Genomic DNA, 19,644 nt, shown 5'->3' on the forward strand with positions numbered 1-19,644 from the left:
TTAGATAAAAATCTGTCACACTGGGAGCGCCTGGGTGGCTCAGTCGGTTGGGCGACCGACTCGGGCTCCGGTCATGATCTAACAGGTCGTGAGTTTGAGCCCCGCGTCAGGGTCTGTGCTGAAAGCTCAGAGCCTAGAGCCTGCATCGGATTCTGTGTCCCCCCCCCCCTCTCTGCCCCTCCCCTGCTCATCTCTGTCTCGTACTGTCTCTAATAAATAAATAAATGGTAAAATAAATAAATAAATAAATAAAAATCCGTCATACTGAAACTACAGCTTCTCGTTCTCATTGACTATTTGGCATAAAATATTGACATTCTTGTTTTTTCTCCTAATATCGTTTCATAATTTTAATGGCTGCATAACATCTGCCAGGATGGATGTGCCATCATTTAGTTAACCCGTTTCCTTAACTGTTGAGCATTTACATTGAACTCAATTTGGTTTTCATTAAACTCATCTCCCTTTGAACAATGCTTGCTCATGAATCTCAGCGTACCTTTCTGGTTTCTTGGGTTAAAGTCATAGAAGGGAACCTCCGTGGTTGATGGTTATGAAGATATTCAAGGCTTTTGTAATGTAATGCCAAATTGCCTTCTAGAACAGCGCTGTAGGCCTCATTGTCGTCTGTGGGTCCCACACAGAATAGGAGAAGGCATTGCCATCTTCCTCGGAGCCAGGGGAATAAAGACACAGAGCAGGCTGAGGGGAGAGTTACTCCTGAAGGTTCTGGGGAAGGGCGGTCCATGCCAGGATTCCAGATATCACCCATATCACTCACATACGGTAAGGACAAATCTCGATCCAGCTTGACAAGGCCAGGCATCCTTAAGGGACAGTGGGAAAAAATATTTGGAATCAGGACTGTTCCAGAAAAGCTGGAACATACTATCATTGGCTCTTTATACCTCCATTGTCCAATATGGCAGCCACTAGTCACACGTGGCTATTGAACTAGTGTGACTAAGGAATGGAATTTTAAATTTATTTTTTCAATTTTAGTTAACTTAAAAACGGATTTTTTAAAAGATTTTATTTTTATGCAATCTCTACACCCAACGTGGGGCTCGAACTCACAACCCCTAAGCAATCTCTACACCCGATTTGGGACCAAGAATTCACAGCCCTGAGAGTAAGAGTCCCATGCTCTACTGACTGAACCAGCCAGGAGCCCCTAAAAACTGATATTTGATTCAGTTATTGAAAAACTTTTAGGTGTGTTTGGAACAACCCCAGTATGCGAATCTGTTTTTTAAACCAATTTTGTGAACCGTAACTAAATACCGATCAATATTTCCAAAGAAAATTTAGCATTCAAACTGGGATGTGCCGAAGAATAGAATATACACTGCATTTCAAAGACTCAATATGAAAAAAAGAATATAAGCCATCCAAGTAGTAAATACTTTGTATATAATTATTTTTATTTTTTATTTTTTGTTAATGTTTATTTTTGAGAGAGAGAGAGAGACAGAGACAGAGACAGAGACAGAGAGACAGAGCCCAAGCAGGGGAGAGGCAGAGACAGAGGGAGACACAGAATCTGAAGCAGGCTCCAGGCTCTGAGCCGTCCGCACAGAGCCCGACGCGGGGCTTGAACTCACAAAGAGTGAGATCGTGACCTGAGCCGAATTTGGACGCTTAGCTGACTGAGCCACTCAGGCGCCCCTAGAAACTTAAAATCACACTTGTGGTGTGGATTATATTTCCACTGGACAGCTCTTATCCAGACTCTTTTATATGTAGGGACTTGATATTTAGAAAAGTCTTAACCTTGGGACCAGCAAGAGGGTCTAAACCCTTAGGCATCTTAAACTTTGCATTCAGTTAATTTTCCCTCTTTGCTTTGGCTGCTGGGAAGCTCAGTGCCAAAACTGCAATTTTTAAAAAATGTTTATTTATTTTTGAGAGAGAGAAAGAGAGCATGTCCGAGTGGGGGAGGGGCAGAGAGAGAGGGAGACAGAGGATCCCAAGCGGGCTCTGAGCTGTCAGCACAGAGCCCAACTCGGGGCTCCAACTCATGAACCATGAGATCATGACCTGAGCCGGAGTCAAATGCGTCACCAACTGAGCCACCCAGGTGCCCCGTGTTGCAATCTTTGTCTAGAAATACCTTAATGTACTAAGTTTCCTTCTGGATATATTTACTGTTGACCCTTTTTTCTCGTATGCCTCAATTCCAACAATTCATCGTTTTCATTTCTTTGTATTGTCCGTAATTTTGAATCCTTTATGGAATAAGACAGGTTCACAGGACAATGTTGATACTCTCTGCCCAGATCCCTCCGGTCCCCTTTTACTGGTGTGTGTGTGTGTGTGTGTGTGTGTGTGTGTGTGTATGTCCCTATTGTCACTTCCAACAGCCAATCCCTATGCCTCTTCTTTGGACACCCAGTCTTGGGCTATTAGGGGAGGAATTGCCTGAGAATTCACACCCCTCTGGGGTGACCCTGAACCAGTGACTAGTGGGGTGTGAGAAGGCATGGGTCTTGTGTAGGTGCACTGAGGGTGCGCTGTGGGAGGGGGTTCCGAGGGGCCACTTGCACTGCCCACGATGGGACCACCCTGAAGCCACCCTCCACGGGATTCTGCCTGAGATGGCACCCTGGCAGGGGCTTCCCTGAGGGCACATCCCTCATAAATCACTTACACGCTAAGCTCATCTCAACGTCTGTTCGGGGAGCCTGACCTAAGACAGCCAGCGATACGTTTTTAAATGTTAAAATACATTTGAAAAAATACCAGGCTCTGTTGGTTTGAGGGATTTGAGTTGGTTTGCACAGCTAATTAAGTAAAAAATAAAGCCAGGCTCATTTCCCTTGGCACATCAGCTGGGTGCTGGAACTTGACCAGCAGGGAGACAGGGGTGGGGGTCCCTGTAAGTCACGGATGGTCACTTCCTCGGGGGCTGGAACCATCTCAGACAATGGAGAACGGGCTTCCCATGCTTCCCCGCTGCTCCTCCTAGCAAACAGGTGAGACCAGAGGCTGGAAGGGGGGCAGCTCGACCGAAATCACTGTGCTGCCCACCCTCCAGGTCCACCACAGGCTAAGGGGAAGGAGGAAGCGGGGTGGGGGTGCCTGTGTCCCACCGTGCAGGGGGTTGGATGGAGATGGGGTTTGGTGCTGGCCCCCGTGACCACAGAGAGGGTGCCTAGAACACTGCCCCATCCTGACAGCTTCAGAGAGAAACGCACTCTGCCCTCCAGTGCTAACAGCTGTGTGTGTGTGTGTGTGTGTGTGTGTGTGTGTGTGTGTGTGTATACATGCGTGGGCAAGTGCACGCTCTTCTCAAACAGCTCAGAAGCCCTGGGAGTTCTGAGAAACCTACTTCAGGTCCTGCCTTCTGTGCAAAGGCAGAAGGGGGACACGTTGGTGAGATCTCATCACCACCCCTGGCATCTGGATTCTCCGGGTGCTAGACTCCTGGGCAGGGCGCCCCCTGGTGGTGGGTGCTCTACGCGTTGGGAGCTCTCTCTCCTCCCCTTCACTTTTGCACAGCTGGTGTCAGGGAGGTGGGGGCTAAAGGGGTTGGGGGGCCTTGGGGGATGGACATTTACCCTCTGCAGCCCCAGACTTCCCAGGCAAGCCACCGCCTTGGGCTCAGGTGCTGGCTTGCTGTGATTGAGGGCTTGGCTGGGGGCACTGGAGCCAGATGCTAGAATTCAAGCCCCAGCATCACCACCGTGGGACCCAAGACAAGTTACTAAATGTCTCTAAACCTCAACTTCCTACCTGTAAAGGGAAACCAAAGGATCTGCCTCCCTGGGTTCTTTATAAAGAGTCAACGGGATGATGTGTTAACTGAGTTTGGGCTCCCCAAAGCAGATCCCAAGAGACTCAGATGTAAGGAGTATATTTGGGAGGCAATCTCAGTAAATACCCCTTGAGGAGAGAGCAGCAGTGGCGTATCCAGCTTGTGTGTGCCGCCACTGGGGCACCGGGCGCTCAGTCCTTCTCAGCATGATGTGGCCTGGGAGGAGCTGGGCGTTTGTCTGCAACGAGTCCCAGCCGTCTCTGCTTAGAGCTACTCCTGGGGAACATTAATTCCTCAGCGCCTCCGGCTCATCCGCTGGACGGACACACTGGGCTCCAGCAGCCTGAGAGTGTCCTAAGATAGATTCAGAAATGACAGCATTTGGAAGTTGGGCCAACACGCATGGAGAAGTGCTGCGGGTGGGGGGGGCGGACCGCCAAAATCTTCTACTTGCGTATTTTTATGTTCTCAGAACAGAGTGAGGGCACTAGTAACATCTCAATAAACAGTCGCTGTTAATAATAGTACACATCAGGGGGCGCCTGGGTGGCTCAGTCGGTTATGCATCCGACTCTTGGTTTGGGCTCAGGTCATGATCTCACGGTTCGTAAGTTCGAGCCCTGCATTGGGCTCTGTGCTGACAGCGCGGAGCCTGTTTGGGATTCTCTCTCTCCCTCTCTCCCTGCCCCTCCCCTGCTTGTGCTCTCACTCTCTCAAAATAAATAAACGTAAAAAAAAATAAGAGTACATATCAGAGGTCCAGTCGGGGCCCCTTTCTCCACAAAATGCAACGTGGCTGATAAACCAGAAGGGGCTACGGGTACACTGTGTGCTGTGGGGACGGCTAGGTGCCAGAGACCCTACGAGCAGGTGTTCGATGTCTCCCATTTTATAGACAAGGAAACCGAGGCTCCCAGGGTGTGGGATGCTGGTCTAAGGTCAGGGGTCAGGTGATACCAGCCTTGGTCTCCCGTGGGCGGGTACTGCTGGCCCCTGCTAGTGCCAGGATCGGAGAGAGTTTTCATCCTGTGCCTGAATGAATATGCTTTCTCTCTGAGCCCAGCCGTGACTGTGCAGAAATTTGTTTCCATCTGTGAAATGTCAAGGCTGAATCTTTTTTGTTCTGCCCTGGGTCTGCGCCGGTAAAGGACTCCGTCCAAGCCCCACAGCTGCCTCTGGCCCCCAAGACTCTTTGGGAGTCTCCTGGAATCATAACAAAGTAACAAGAGGAATGATTCTCCTGCGGGGGAGAGCCAGGGAATAGGTTGAGCTTTCTTTTTTTCCTGCACCATTCAGACCCGGGAGGATAGAAGAGAAGAGGGAAATGGTGGAAACAGGAGAAGGTTTCCTTCCCACTCTCACTCGCTCACGGTGGTGCCTACACTGAACTTGGGAGCTGGCTTGCCCACGGGGTAAGAAGGAGCCAGAATCCCAGCGGCCCATTGTCTGCATCACGGCCAGGAAAGCTACAACCCCTTGTCAGTGCTGGGGACAGCAAGAGGAACCGTGGGTCCCTGCCCTGCTGTATTCGTACCTGCGGGGACAAATTTGTGCCTGTCGGGGTGGGTGGGTGAGGCTGTCACCGGGGAACGGGATTCTGTGGCACTCTGCTAGGCGGAGGACCAACTCCTCTTTTATGACCGTGTCATCCCCAGTGTCCCCAGAGTGAGCCAGACAGACTCCAGGCAGCAGGAGAGAGGGTGCTTTCGAAAGGTCAGGGACGACCGCTCTGGGTTATTTTCAAACACCAGCAATAATAGACCCCACTCCGGGCGCCCGGGAGGCTCAGTCGATTAAGCGTCCGACTCTTGGTTTCTGCTCAGGTCATGATCTCACAGCTTCACGAGTTCGAGCCCCGGGTCAGGCTCTGCGCTGACAGCTCACAGCTTGGAGCCTGCTGCGGATTCTGTGTCTCTCTCTCCCCCTCTCTCTGCCCCTCCCCTGCTCTCTCTTTCTCTCTCTCTCAAAATGAATAATAAAGCCCACTCACTGAGCCCCCCTCCATGCCAGGCAATGCCCGTGGGCTCTTCAGAAGGAATCCATCCCGGCTCTTCCGTTGCAAGGTAGGCATCATGTTCCCCATTTCACACGTGAGGAAACAAACCTCAGGGGTTTGATGCAGACACAGGCAGGTCCCAGCTCCTCTGCCTCCTTGGGAGGTGCCTGGGGGTGGGGGGAGCACTGGATCTCTCAGCAGGTGACTCCAGTGCTGGCGGGGCACACGTGTGTGGGGTGGAAGGGGGGTCTGTGGCATCCGGGGTGGAAGGCAGCGGAGAGGGGCCCTCCTGGGTGTCACCCACAGCTGTCCAGAGCTCCTCCGGTCCCAGTGTGGGCGCTCGGGCAGCCCCAGGTGGGAGGCACTCCTGTGTCTGCCCCCAGGTGCTCTAACCCAGGTGAGGCTTCATAGAGCAACCGGGCCAGGGTGGCTCTTGTTGCTTTGCAGGTGCCTACCTGGAGGGCTGTCGCTTGGCAGTAGGAATGCCAGTTCTCACAAAGGTGTCTGCGGCAATTAAAAAAACAACAACAACAACAAACTGGGGGCACCTGGCTGGCTCAGTTGGAAGAGCATGTGACTCTTGATCTCAAGGTCGTGCGTTCAAGCCCCTCTTTGGTGTAGAGATTACTTATAAATAAATAACTAGGGGAGCGCCTGGGTGGCTCGGTCGGTTACGCATCCGACTTCGGCTCAGGTCGTGATCTCACGGTTCGTGGGTTCGAGCCCCGCGTCGGGCTCTATGCCGACAGCTCGGAGCCTGGAGCCTGCTTCGGATTCTGTGTCTCCGTCTCTCTCTGCCCCTCCCCTGCTCACACTCTGCCTCTTACTCTTTGTCTCTCAAAAATAAATAAACACTAAAAAATAAATAAATACTTAAAGTTTAAAAAGAAAAGAATTCAAGAGCCGATAGTCTTTTAAAAAAACAAAACAAAACCCCGAAGGTCATATGGGCCACAGAGGGGTTCCACACAATATTCTCCGGAGCCTGGGCTGGAAGGGGCCTGGAAGGAAACCACAGGAGTACATGATTCTTACCTGTAATTCGAGCCACCAGAGCATTCTGGAGAGCTTGCTGTGGGTACATCTCTGGGGCACCAGGATGGCAAAATTCTGGGATTCTTACTACATCCAGGGAGGTTACATCCTGTTGTCCCCCGGTGAGTTTTGGAGCCACACACTTGGCCTTAGTCCTGGTTCTGTTTCTCACCAGCTAAGTACCCTTGAGGAAGCGACGTAAAGTCTCAGAGCCTCTCCTTCCTCATCATCACAGGGTGGCAGGTGAGGCTGGCTATCGTTGGGGAGGGAGAGGACTCACTTCCTTAGTTCTCAACCCATGGCAGTTGTCACTACCCTTAATTTTAATTATTTGGCACAGCAGTTAAATGTGGGCTTGTCATAAAATACAGGGCGCCCAGTTAAATTTGAATTTCAGATAAACAACAAATAATTATTTCACTGCAAGTATGCCCCAAATATCGACTGGGATATACTTATACTAAAAAATTACTTGCTGTCTGTCTGAAATTCAAATTCAGCTGGGCAGCCTGTATGTTCCTTTGCTACATCTGGCAACTGAAGGACTTGGGCAAGTTGCTTAACTACTCTGGGCCTTGGGTTCCTTATGTGTAAATCCAGGGAACACTAGTAACTTCCTCGGAGGCTTCTCCTGAGGCTAGATGGGAGCCTGGGCGCCTGGCCTAGCAGGTGCCGTGGGATGAGGGTTAGTGGTGCGTGTTGCGGGGGGAAGGGTGTAAGGCAGCCGCCGGGCCCTTCCCCAGAGTCTCCCGCTAGCCAAGTTCTGGGGCCAAGCCCGTCCTCCTTCCGTGGGGGAGGGGAAGCGATTACAGTTGGCCCTCTTGTGTGCCTGCTGCCCCTCTCCCATAGCCCCCAGGTGCCCCACCTTCTACCATGTGTCCCCACCACCTTGGTCTTACCTCTACGGCCCCGCCACCTTCCTGCCTGGGCCTCTGCCTGTTCCTGCCCCAGACACCACACTCTGGCCCCCACAGCCTGCCAGGAATGGGAGTCCCCTCTGGGTCCTCTGCCCCCGCCCCCACCCCGGATTGTTTCCATCTTTCATCCAGTAATGGATACGACCCCTCGCTGTGGAGGGTGCGGGTCTATCCTGGGCCGGGCCCTAGGCCACGTCTGCTGTGGTCCCACAGGACCCTCTGACGCTGGGTCAGTGCGTCAGCATCACAGGACCCTCCCTGGAGCAGCCAAAACACCGTGGTGTTTCCAGCGATGGAGAGGAGAGCCACCTCCCGGATGGCAGACTCTGGGGAGATAGGATGTTATTCGTGACCAAGAGGAGGCTTCCCTTATTTCAAATGTGAGCCCAAGAGGCCCATTTTCAGGAGAGGTTTATATGTGGCAATACCTTCTACGGGTCCCTACGGCACTTTTCCCTTCCGGCACTTTTCTCGTACCGCATCACTTGATCATTGACCTAGAGAGTCAGAGGGACGATTTTGAGATTCATTTCTTTGGGGCTGAGCTTCTAAATTTTTTTGGACACTTCAGTTTCCAGATGTTTCTTACCATCCCAGTTTCCCGAGCCCCACGCTTGGTTTTAATGTTATTCTTTGGGGGAGATCCAGGTTCCCTACATTTTGTAGGTCAGATCAAATTCCCACTGGATGGCCGTGAAGCTCCCAGCAGGTATCTCGTACTGCAGAGATACTCCAAGCTTAGTGGCCATAGAGCCAACCTGAGCTTTCCCTGGTACTCTGCCTTGAGAAAATGTCAGATCCTGGGACTGGATTCAAACGCGAGGGGAAGGCAAAGCTATTTCTCTCATTCTTAAAAAAAAAAAAAAATTTTTTTTAGCGCTTATTTATTTTAGAGAGAGACGGAGAGACAGAGCACAAGTGGGGGTAGAGGAAGAGAGAGAGGGTGGTGATACAGAATCCAAAGCAGGTTCCAGGCTCTGAGCTGTCAGCACACAGCCCGAGGCGGGGCTCGAACTCACAAGCTGCGAGATCATGACCTGAGCTGAAGTCAGACGCTTAACCCACTGAGCCACCCAGGTGCCCCAAGGCAAAGCTTTTTCTAAAGACTGGCCCAGAATCTTCACAAAGGAAGATCTATGAATGCCCCGTAATCGCATGAAAAAAACTGCTCAACCTAATTAGTCATCCAAGAAATGCAAATTAAAACCATGATGAGAAAGTGCTATACATCCATTAGAACAGCTAAAAATAACACCAAATGGTTATCTGGCATCTGGCAACACCAAATGTTGGAAAAACGCAAACTCATATATTGCTAATGATAGTGTAAAAGGATACAAAAATTGGGGCACTTGGAGGTTCAGTCGGTTAAGCGCCTCTGTGCTGACAGTGCGGAGCCTGCTTGGGATTCTCTCTGTCTCTTTCTCTCAAAATAAATAATAAACAAATGAACTTAAAAAATGACACAGAAACTTTGGAAAAAATGAAATTCTTATTTTTTTTTTTAAATTTTTTTTTCAACGTTTATTTATTTTTGGGACAGAGAGAGACAGAGCATGAATGGGGGAGGGGCAGAGAGAGAGGGAGACACAGAATCGGAAACAGGCTCCAGGCTCTGAGCCATCAGCCCAGAGCCCGACGCGGGGCTCGAACTCACGGACCGTGAGATCGTGACCTGGCTGAAGTCGGACGCTTAACCGACTGCGCCACCCAGGCGCCCCTGAAATTCTTATAAATATGACTTCCAATTCCACTCTCAGGTATTTACCCAAGAGGAAGGGAAACATATGTCCCATACGTAAATTTTCATGGCGGCTTTAATAAAGTCACTCAGAACCAGAAATAGCTCCTGTGTCCATCACCTGGAGACTGGTCCGGCCATTCCGGTAGGATGGAATACTGCTCAACAATAAAAAGAAACAACACTAGTGAAACGTGTAGAAGCATAGTTGAATCTCACAGATGTGCTGAGCCAAAGTAGACATACACAGAAGAGTCCACGGTATGATACATTTACATGAAATTCTAGAAAAGGGAAAAACAACCATTGGCAAAAGAGATGGGAAACAGTGGTTCCTCTGTGTGTGTGTGTGTGTGTGTGTGTGTGTGTGTGTGTGTGTTGGATGCACATGTGGTGGTATGGTTAAGGTTAGAGACACGAGGGCACTTTTTGAGGTGATGGAACTGTTCTGAATCTTCTTAGGGTCTGGGTTATGTTGGATGCATTTGTCGAAAGGGATTGTATACGTGTGATCTCTTGCATGTACGTTATACCCCAAGCAAAACAGAACAATACAAACCCCTGTGCCTTCCATAAGTAAATTAATTACATGTAAGAAATAAAAGAGAGAGGAAGAGAACACATTTTAAAACCTTTTCCCCTTTAAATTGGATGCCCAGCATCACTTACCCTCTCCCGATGGAAAAGGCTCATTTTAGTCTTGTAGATATTCTTGTCAATCCTGTTTCACAGAGGAGACAACTGGGGTTCGCCAAGATTAAGTGACTTTTGCAGAATGTTGGTTCCAGCCCCCACTCACTTCATAACCCATGCGGGCCACACTCCTGGGCTCCCACGCCAGGGGCTGGGCACACGTACCCCATGGTGCTTGGTGGTGTCCCCGGAGGAAAAATAACTTTTACTCTTTGATGATAAAGTTAAATAATTGCATTTTATGAAAACGGTCTGTGGTGTAGCAAGCAAATGTTGCATAAATTTTTAAAAATAAAAGACAATATGTAAAAAATTGCCCCCTTGCAAAAGGTGGTAATTAGGTAACGTCAGATGCCCCGGAGTGGAGGGGAATTCTCCATTGTGGCCGGAGAGGCCTCTGTGGACGGGTTTGAGAACTAATTCGCTGCATCATTATACCATCGTGCCAGTGTGTCTGGCCGCCAGCTTCTGCCTCTGTTGGCCTGCACTGCTCGCTGAGCAAGCAGGCTCGAGGGTGATGCTCAGGGTCATGCACACCTGAAAGAGATGTGCTGCCCACCCTTGGTGCGGCTCAACACGCTGGGTTCCTTGTAATCTACCAGGTAGACAGAGAAAAGGACACAGAGCTTCTAAACATGCTGCATAAAGCTTCGCCAAACTTTAAGATTATATCGTAGGAGGGGCGCCTGGGTGGCTCAGCTGGTTAAGCGTCTGACTTCGGCTCAGGTCACGATCCTGCAGTTCATGAGTTCAAGCCCTGCATCGTGCCAGCTGCTCAGAGGCTAGAGCCCGCTTCAGATTCTGTGTGTGTCTCTCTCTTCCCCTCCCCTGCTCACTCTCTCTTTCTCTGTCTCTCTGTCAAAAATAAATATTAAACACCAAAAAAACCTTTTTTTAAATTTTTTTAATGTTTATTTATTTTGGGGAGACAGTGAGACAGAGTGAGGGAGGGGCAGAGAGAGAGGGAGACACAGAATCTGAAACAGGCTCCAGGCTCTGAGCTGTCCGCACAGAGCCCGACGTGAGGCTTGAACCCATGAAGTGTGGGATCGTGACCTGGGCCGAAGTCGGGCGCTTAACCGACTGAGCCACCCAGGTGCCCAAAAAAAATTTGTTTAAAGATGGTATTGTAGGATTGGGGCGCTTGGCTGGCTTAGTCAGCAGACGACGTGACTCTTAATCTCAGGATTGCAGTTTCCAGCCCCACGTCGCGTGTAGAGATTCCTTACAACCTGGGAGCTGAAAATAATTTTTGCATTTTTAACAGATGAAAAAAAAAAGAAAAAGAATTCGGGACGTGAAATTTCTACGAAATTAACATTCCCATGTTCATAGAGTTTTACTGGAATGTAGCCACACTTACCCATTTACATATGATTTATAGTTGCTCTGAGCCTGTGGGACTTCCCTTATACGCAAGCGTTGAACGCCAACAACCCTTGAACGCAGAGGTGAAGGCAGGCACCTTACACTTCGTGAGGGAGTGCCAGTGTGACAGAGCCCACAGCCCCTCCCTAGCACAAGTGCAGGACATCCGGGGGGCAAGGCCAGCCAGCCAGCCCTCAGCTGAGACAGGCAAAGGCCCGGAGGTCAGCGCACAAGTGGGGTAGGAGTTTGAGGGTTGACAAGCAGGTCTGAGCTTCACCCGCTCATCCTGCCGTTGCTGGGATGGGACTCAGGGGCCAGGTAGGGTGTGCAGTGAATCCTGTGGGTGCCTCCGCCCAGATTCCCTCTGCAGGCCTTTGTCCCTCTCCCCCAGCCGCCGGGAGGGTTTCTCTGGAGAACTGGGCCCGGCTAAGTAGGAGCTGCCAGGGAGGCTATGCAGCCCCTGTACCCGGACCTTGGCCAAGTGATTGTCTGAAATGGGACCACAGAAGACCAGCCCCAGGTGGGGCAACACTGTGGAACGATTCCTCTTCCAGAGCTGGTCCAGAGCTGGTTCTAGAGCCGATCAGGCCAAAGCGGACTCCAGCCGAGACCACATCCCTGCTTTCCTCAGTCCCCTCCCCTGGAGGACACCCCTTAACAAATCTTGGGTGTGAGTCTTTCCATCTCAGACTCTGCCTCTAGGGAGCCCAATCCTAGACAAGATTCACCCCAGAAGACCTTAACACAATCACTGGGAGTGGTGCTGAATACATTTTGCGCAGAGCCCGATGCGGGGCTTGAACTCACGGACTGAGAGATCAGGACCTGAACTGAAGTCTGACGCTCAACCGACTGAGCCACCCAGGCGCCCCAACATTCTGACCCATTGATGGTTCCTGTTCGTGGCCGATTCCACCCCCTCCCCCGCCTCTGGCTCCATCTCGGTCCTCTCCCAGGGTGTTCTGTCTTCAGCCCCCATCCCTGCAGGAGGCCCATCTGTGTATGGCTTTACTTGGCCATGTGGAGCTGTGACAGCTTTGGGGGCAGCATTCTCCAGGAGCAATATCCTTCCTGCTTATTGAATCTCGGAATTCGTTTTCGCTCCAAAGACATCAAGTAAACCCAGACAATACGTGGCGGGTCTGTGGTTACGACCCGAGGAGATGAATCACATTGTTCATCCTCTAAAGTTGTGCTCCTTATCAGCCCCATCCGGAAGCTCAGACACAAAGCGGACACATTTCTCCAGGAGGGGTGGGAAGTTCGGTCTGGCTTTGACATGTGTCTGCGGATGATAAATTTGGGATGAGAAAGAAAGCAGGCCTCCCCCACCACAATGCCTACACCCCATCTCCATCAGGCCTTTGGCCCTTGGATACGTTTCAATATCCTGTGCGACTGATTTCTGACCCACCTGTTAGGAACACAGTCTTTATGATTCATTGGCCCTGAGAAGCCCCTCCATTACCTTCTGCAAAGGCAGGGGACCACCAAAGAACCCCTCAGCAAAGCTCTAAGAAGCAGGCACCCTAGGGCTAGAATATGTATAGCAGATGCATTTGGCCATTTGTCAATAAATATTAACCACGGTCGCTTGGTGGGTGCCGGTGTTATTGCCGATACGGAGTCATTTCTCTTGTGAAGGGTAGTCTCTCATTTTTCTGTGGTGCAGCACCTGTAGAATAAAAGTTTTAAAAACAGTTATGTCCGGCACAATCCCATTTTTTAATATTAAATAGTTAGCCATGGACACAGGTGTACAAAAATAGACAGGAAGTAGGTGCCCCAAAATGCTTGGCGGGGCTTCTCTTGGGGGAGGTGGAAAGACGAACTCTCTCTTCTCTTTCTTGTTTACTGATCGACCTTTCTGATGCTTCTACGACGAATATACATCCTCTGTGTTCAAGCAAGGGTGCAAAGATGATGCTCTGCGGCAAAGCGTCTTTCCTTTTTTGAAAGTTTTTTATTTTTTTTAAAGTCTATTTATTTTGAGAGAGAGCCTGAGTGGGGGAGGGGCAGAGAGAGAGAGAGAGGGAGAGAGAGACAGAATCCCAAGCAGCCTCCCCGCACTGTCAGCGCAGAGCCCGACGCGGGGAGCCATCTCATGAACTGCGAAATCGTGACCTGGGCCGAAATAATCAAGAGTTGGACGCATAACCGACCGCGTGTCCTCAGCGGCACAGAAGCTCAGCCAAGGACTTTAGGAGATAGTTCTGGGAATACTCAGGCAGTGAGAACACCAGGAAAATGCTCAGGGCGCAGCCAGGAGAGGCCTTGAATTGTCCTGGGGGAGCAGCAGGCATGTGACCAGTCCTCAGAGGACCACAGGGAATCCCCACCTTCCTCAGAACGCGCTCAGACCCTGTCCTCTCCTGGGTGCGGCAGAAATCACCGAGTGTCAGCACCTGCGTGGGGACCCCGGGACTCGGCTGATAGCTGGAAGAGGGGGTGAGAGAAGAAGGTGCTTCTCAGGAGGCAGATAAAGGAGCAGGAGGCTGAGGATGGTAAGGTGTCTGCTGCTAGGGGAGCCCTTGGCTTTGGAGAAAACCGCAGGGGCCCAGCAGTGACGGACCTGCGAGGTGGGGCACCAAGAGAAATGCCGTTAGTAGAGGGAGTTAGAGCTGATGGGGGTGGGGGAGTGCAGGCCCAGAGAAGAGTGGGCTCCTGAAAATTTCTGAGAGCTAGAGGACCAGTGTCCTCGGGGTAGGAACCCAGGGAAGATGGAGAACGAGAGAGTAAGTCCCAGAGACCAAGACCCTGCAAGAAAGATCTGGTTGCCCTTGGGGGGAGTTGAGTACAAGCCGACCACAGGGAGCAGTTTGCCCTAAGACCACAGCCTGAGCAGGGAAGAGCCAGGAACAGAAGGCCATGCCCGGTCAGTGCCTGCCCACGGCGAGTGTAGTGAGGAGCCTGTGCTCTGCTACGCTGTGTGCTCCCCAGCAGTCCTCCCACCCAGAAGGACCAAGTAATGCCCCGGGAGAGATGCCCCACAAGAGGCACAGCAGAGCCAGGAAAGGCCAAGGCGCCCGCTCTAGAGGATGTGTCTTCCCAGTGTTCCCAAGGGAAGGTTCAGCCACGCACCCAACGTCTGTACTTGTTCTTAACTCTCCCAGTCCTCACAGCTTTAAACCTCTTCTCCTACCTGGGAAATGGATGGTTTCTCCCCAGTGACAGGAGAGAACCGGCACAGTGAAGACCGACTCCCTTCTTGCCCCCAAAGTCACTGAATTAGCCATTTCTGCGCAGTGGGGGAGGGGCGGGGCCAGGAGAGAGGGGGTGCCTGCTCTGACCTCTCCTTTCCTTTCTCCCCACTTTAATCCTAACCTTTCTCCCATCCTGCTCCCTAGATGACTCCTACATCATGGGGATCCAGAGTGTATTTTTGTCCAAATCTTCCAGACTGAATTCTCTGGGGACCCACTTTGCCCAAACATTGGAACAGCCACCAAGCTGATGACCTCCTTCGCTTGTAAAATCCCTGGGGGGCAGTCTAGCTGTCAGTGTGGGCAGGTGCCACAGGAGGAGAGTCAGCATGGCACTCCTGGGGTGAACTCTTTGTCTGCCGAGCGAAGTCCCCGAATTCTTCTGGGGGGCCTGTAGGTCACAGTGGTGTTGGGTGTTGCTCGAATCAATGCTGCTCCTGGTACCGGATTCTCCTCTCCTCTGGGGACTGGAAACACGATCTCGTGGGCTCCCCTCTCATTGGGTGGGGCCAGATGACTCCTTCCAATCAGTAGGGTAGGATGTGACTTCTCGGATGGAGCATTGAGTTGCCTGTGTGAGACCGTCCAGAGTTTCCTTCCTCCTAACCAGATGATGGGGCCCTATTGTCAAGTCAGGGTCACCCTCAACCTGGATCCCTGAGTGATTCCAATGGGCAGAACCCCTGCCCACTTTGACCGTGTGGCATGAGCAAGGAATACGTTTTTCTTGTGTTAAGCTGATGAGATGTCGGGACTGCATACTACTGAAATATAATCCGGTGTATCCTGAGAGATACCATCATTTGAGAGAGAAAAGGAACAGGCTTTCTTCCGACTTGTGAATCTAGGAGGTGCAATGATTAAGCAGGCATTGATTGGAATTAGGGGTTATTTCCCATATCACCCCTGATTGTGGATATTACAGAACTACCCAAACGGAAGAGAAAAAGTACAGCTGTGTGATCTGTGTAAAAGGAATAGAATGGTAATGATCTGTTCCTCAGATGGTCCTTGTTTCTTTTTTAATGTTAATTTTTGAGAGAGAGAGAGAGAGAGAGAGAGCATGAGCAGACGAGGGGCAGAGACAGAGGGAGACACAGAATCTGAGGCAGGCTCTGGGCTCCGAGCTGTCAGCACAGAGACCGATCTGCGGCTGGAACTCAAGGAACCGCGAGATCGTGACCTGAGCCGAGGTTGGACGCTTAACCCACTGAGCCACCCAGGCGTCCTGGATGTTCCTTGTTTCTAATGACCACGTGGCTGGAACAGTTCCACATCTCGTTAGGTACAGTGCCCATCACAGGCTGGGTTCGAGGAGAAGCGGGCTGGGAGCTAGAGATCAGTGGGCAGGAGGTTTGTTAGGGAGTGCTCTTGGATTGACAGCTGTGGGAGGGAAGGGATGGGAGGAGGCCGGAACAGCCAGAGGGGAGAGGCCAAGCCTCCGTGGAGTCTCAGCGGAAGCCTCCGCCAATCCCGCCAGGAGTTCTGAAGGTGGGAGGACATCAGAGCTTCCCCTGGAGGGCTGGATGTTCACGTGGATCAGATGGGTCCCTGGATGTGGTGCCCCAGGAAGGGGGTGTGGCTTTGGGCCGGGAGGCTGTCTTCGGCTGAGGCAGGCCCTAGGGGAGTCAAGGGTGTTCAGATCCAGGCGGGGGGGCTCTCACGATGAACGCGAGGCAACTCAGTAGGGCAGCCCATAGCAGTGGCTGGAGTTTGGACGGTGGGTACACATCCTCTTCACGGGTAAAGTCTCTCTCAGGAGAAGCAAAAATAACTGGGAGTGATGATTTATTCTGGGGACTTAGCTATGTCACTAGCAGCCCAAGCTGTCCCCAGGAGGCTTGAAGAATGGGCTGGAATCTGGGGATTGTGGGCATACGTGCACTCGCTGATTGGCCTTTAAATAAAACGCATACGTGGAAGTGTTTCACTACTGAGACTATGCTAGCGAGACCCCCACAGACCCCACCGCCGTGCCTGCCAGGGCCTGGCTTACTTTGCCCAGTGGGCAATCCTCACGAAAAAGGGACAGGAGGGACCCAGGCTCCATCCTTACTGTGTGGCCTCCTGCTTGGGGCTCTGGCTCTCAGAGAGCCGCCAAAGTCAGCATGAAAAGAAGCCAAGCAGTCCATCCGGTTTTTTTTTTTTTTAATTTTTTTTTTTTAACCTTTATTTATTTTTGAGACAGAGAGAGACAGAGCATGAACGGGGGAGGGGCAGAGAGAGAGGCACAGAATCGGAAGCAGGCTCCAGGCTCCGAGCCGTCAGCCCAGAGCCCGACGCGGGGCTCGAACTCACGGACCGCGAGATCGTGACCTGAGCTGAAGTCGGACGCTCAACCGACTGCGCCACCCAGGCGCCCCCAGTCATCGGTTTTATACATGCGTAATATACACGTATGTCTACATGCACGTGCAGGCTCTATGGGCAATTCTGGAAATTGGCAGAATTACTATTGCCAGACCTTCCTTTAGGGAGGTCTATTGTTGCAGCAATAGATATCGATATTCCAGCCCTGCCCTAAGAAAGTATTCATTTAGGGCCGATCCTATGTATGTATGCATGTAGGTATATAGAGTGTGTGCATATGTTATACACATATATGCATAGCTTTTACGTGTTTTTATTTATTTGGAGAGAGACATAGAGAGTGTGAGTGGAGGAGGGGCAGAGAGGGAGGGAGACAGAGGGTCCCAAGCTGGCTCCACGCTGTCATCGCGGAGCCTGATGCGGGGCTCAAACTCACGAAATTGTGACATCGTGACCTAAGCTGAAATCAAGGGCTGGACACTTAACTGAAGGTTTAGTCTCAGGTCTGCCTCCACAATCACGTAGTTGTGATTGAAGGCAAAACGCTGAACCTCTTTGACCCTTAGTTTCCATCTTGGGAAAAAGCAGGGAGAGAGAGAGAGAGAAAGAGCATGTGTGTGTGTGTGTGTGTGTGTGTGTGTGTGTGTATGTATGTTGCCAGGAATCCTTAATGTGACTTCGAGAATTACAAACACCGTGATTATATGAAAATTGACCAAGGTTAGCAGTTACTGGTTTTCTCCTGTTAGATACCCCAGGGCTGAAAAAAGAGGGCAACTCGCGTACCCCCTTGGCTTTGGGGCATAAGAACATCTGCAGTGACTTGTGAGGCTAATGGGTTTGCATTACATTGAACTTCAACATCTGGATCTGGAGTAGGGGAAGGCCGTCACCCTCACCCCCTTCTCTCGTGGCTGGCCTCGGCAAGAGATAGCCCTGGATCCTCTCCTTCAGATTCCTGTGGAAAAGGGGGGGGGGTCTCATTTCTTTGATATAATAGATACATCTCAAGATTAAAGGAGGCTACATCTTTTGAAGGTTCCCTTCCACTAGCATACAGCAGTTCTCAAACTCGAAAGACATCAGGACCCCTTGGGAGTGCTTGTTAAGACACAGATTGCTGGGGCACCTGGGTGGCGCAGTCGGTTAAGCGTCCGACTTCAGCCAGGTCACGACCTCGCGGTCCGTGGGTTCGAGCCCCGCGTCGGGCTCTGGGCTGATGGCTCAGAGCCTGGAGCCTGTTTCCGATTCTGTGTCTCCCTGTCTCTCTGCTCCTCCCCCGTTCATGCTCTGTCTCTCTCTGTCCCAAAAATAAATAAACGTTGAAAAAAAAATGGTTTTTGCGTCAGGCCACTTTAAGGACTTTTCATTTATTCTGCTTCTGAAAACTGGGAAGGATCTGAAACCACTGTCCAGCAGTCACCGAGCTTACCTTAGGGGGAAAAAAAAATCTTATTAATGCCAACATAAAGCCTCAGGTTTGCAAACTAGGTTTTGGAATGTGCTCATATGCTAAGGTTTACACATACGAAAAGGGTATCTACCTGCTTCTTGCTTTTTAAAGTGAGTCATTTCCGTGAAGGATAGATACCTGGTTCAGGGGAATGATTGATTTTACCATTTTGGTATTTTACTGGGTGTTTTGCAGATGGTGAGGCAGGGGACAAAAAGGCAAATGACAGAAAACCCTGTGTGCCACCATGACAAACGTCAATGAGGCCGAGGGGTGGGGTGGGGGTGGGTGTTGGCGGGCAGCTGGGGTAGAAAGTGAATTTGCCGTTAGGGTAAGTAACACGGTTAGTTTCCATCTCCCCCCTCTCCCAGCCGGGCCAGCCAGGCAGCAGGAGCCCCTCTCTGACTTTGGAGAGTCCCTCCCTCACATTTCAGGGCAACATTTTGTAATTCTTGGATTCCTCTTCCTAAATCAAATGAAGAAAAAAGCTACATACGCATCTCTGGAGGAAAATGTCTGTATTAAAAGCCAAAAAAAAAAAAAAAAAAAACCACAGAAGTACAAGAAACGCCCACCAGGCCACGTCACTGGATAGATCGACTTGGAAAAGGTTCATAAAGTTCATTTTCAGCGGTAACAATATGTGGGTGTGAAATCCTTCCCATGCCTCCCCCCTCCCCCACCTTTAAATAAATTAAAAAAAAAAAAACAAGAAACTTCAAATACTAGGTTTGGATACAAAGAGCTTCTCTTCCTACAGCAATAGCAATTTGATTTTGTTTTGTTTTGTTTTTTTACTAAAACTTTCATTTAAAACAGTTATTAAATATATAAAACAAATACACAGGATTTGGTCATTTTCTGCCATGAATATAGGGCACGTGGGTGCGGGGAGGGAGGGCAGGGGGATGCAACCGAGGGGAAAGGGCCCCATTTCCCTCCTCCGTCTTCCGAGCTGCGCGGCTCCCACCTTGCAGCTGCCCCCTCGGGACCAGAAGCGCCGCCCGCGTCCCGCTGGGCCACCCCGCTGGGCCCCCTCCGGCCGCCCCCTCCCCGGAAGAAGAACTAACGGTCACGACAGCACGAAGCACACCGGCCGAGCCTCCCGGCGGGAAAGGCACCCGAGAGCGCGGACACAGGGCGGGCGCGGGGAGGAGCGGGGCGGGTCACT

The sequence above is a fragment of the Herpailurus yagouaroundi genome, unplaced genomic scaffold (genome assembly GCF_014898765.1).
Source record: "Herpailurus yagouaroundi ecotype Mexico unplaced genomic scaffold, PumYag 193, whole genome shotgun sequence".
NCBI lineage: Eukaryota > Metazoa > Chordata > Mammalia > Carnivora > Felidae > Herpailurus > Herpailurus yagouaroundi.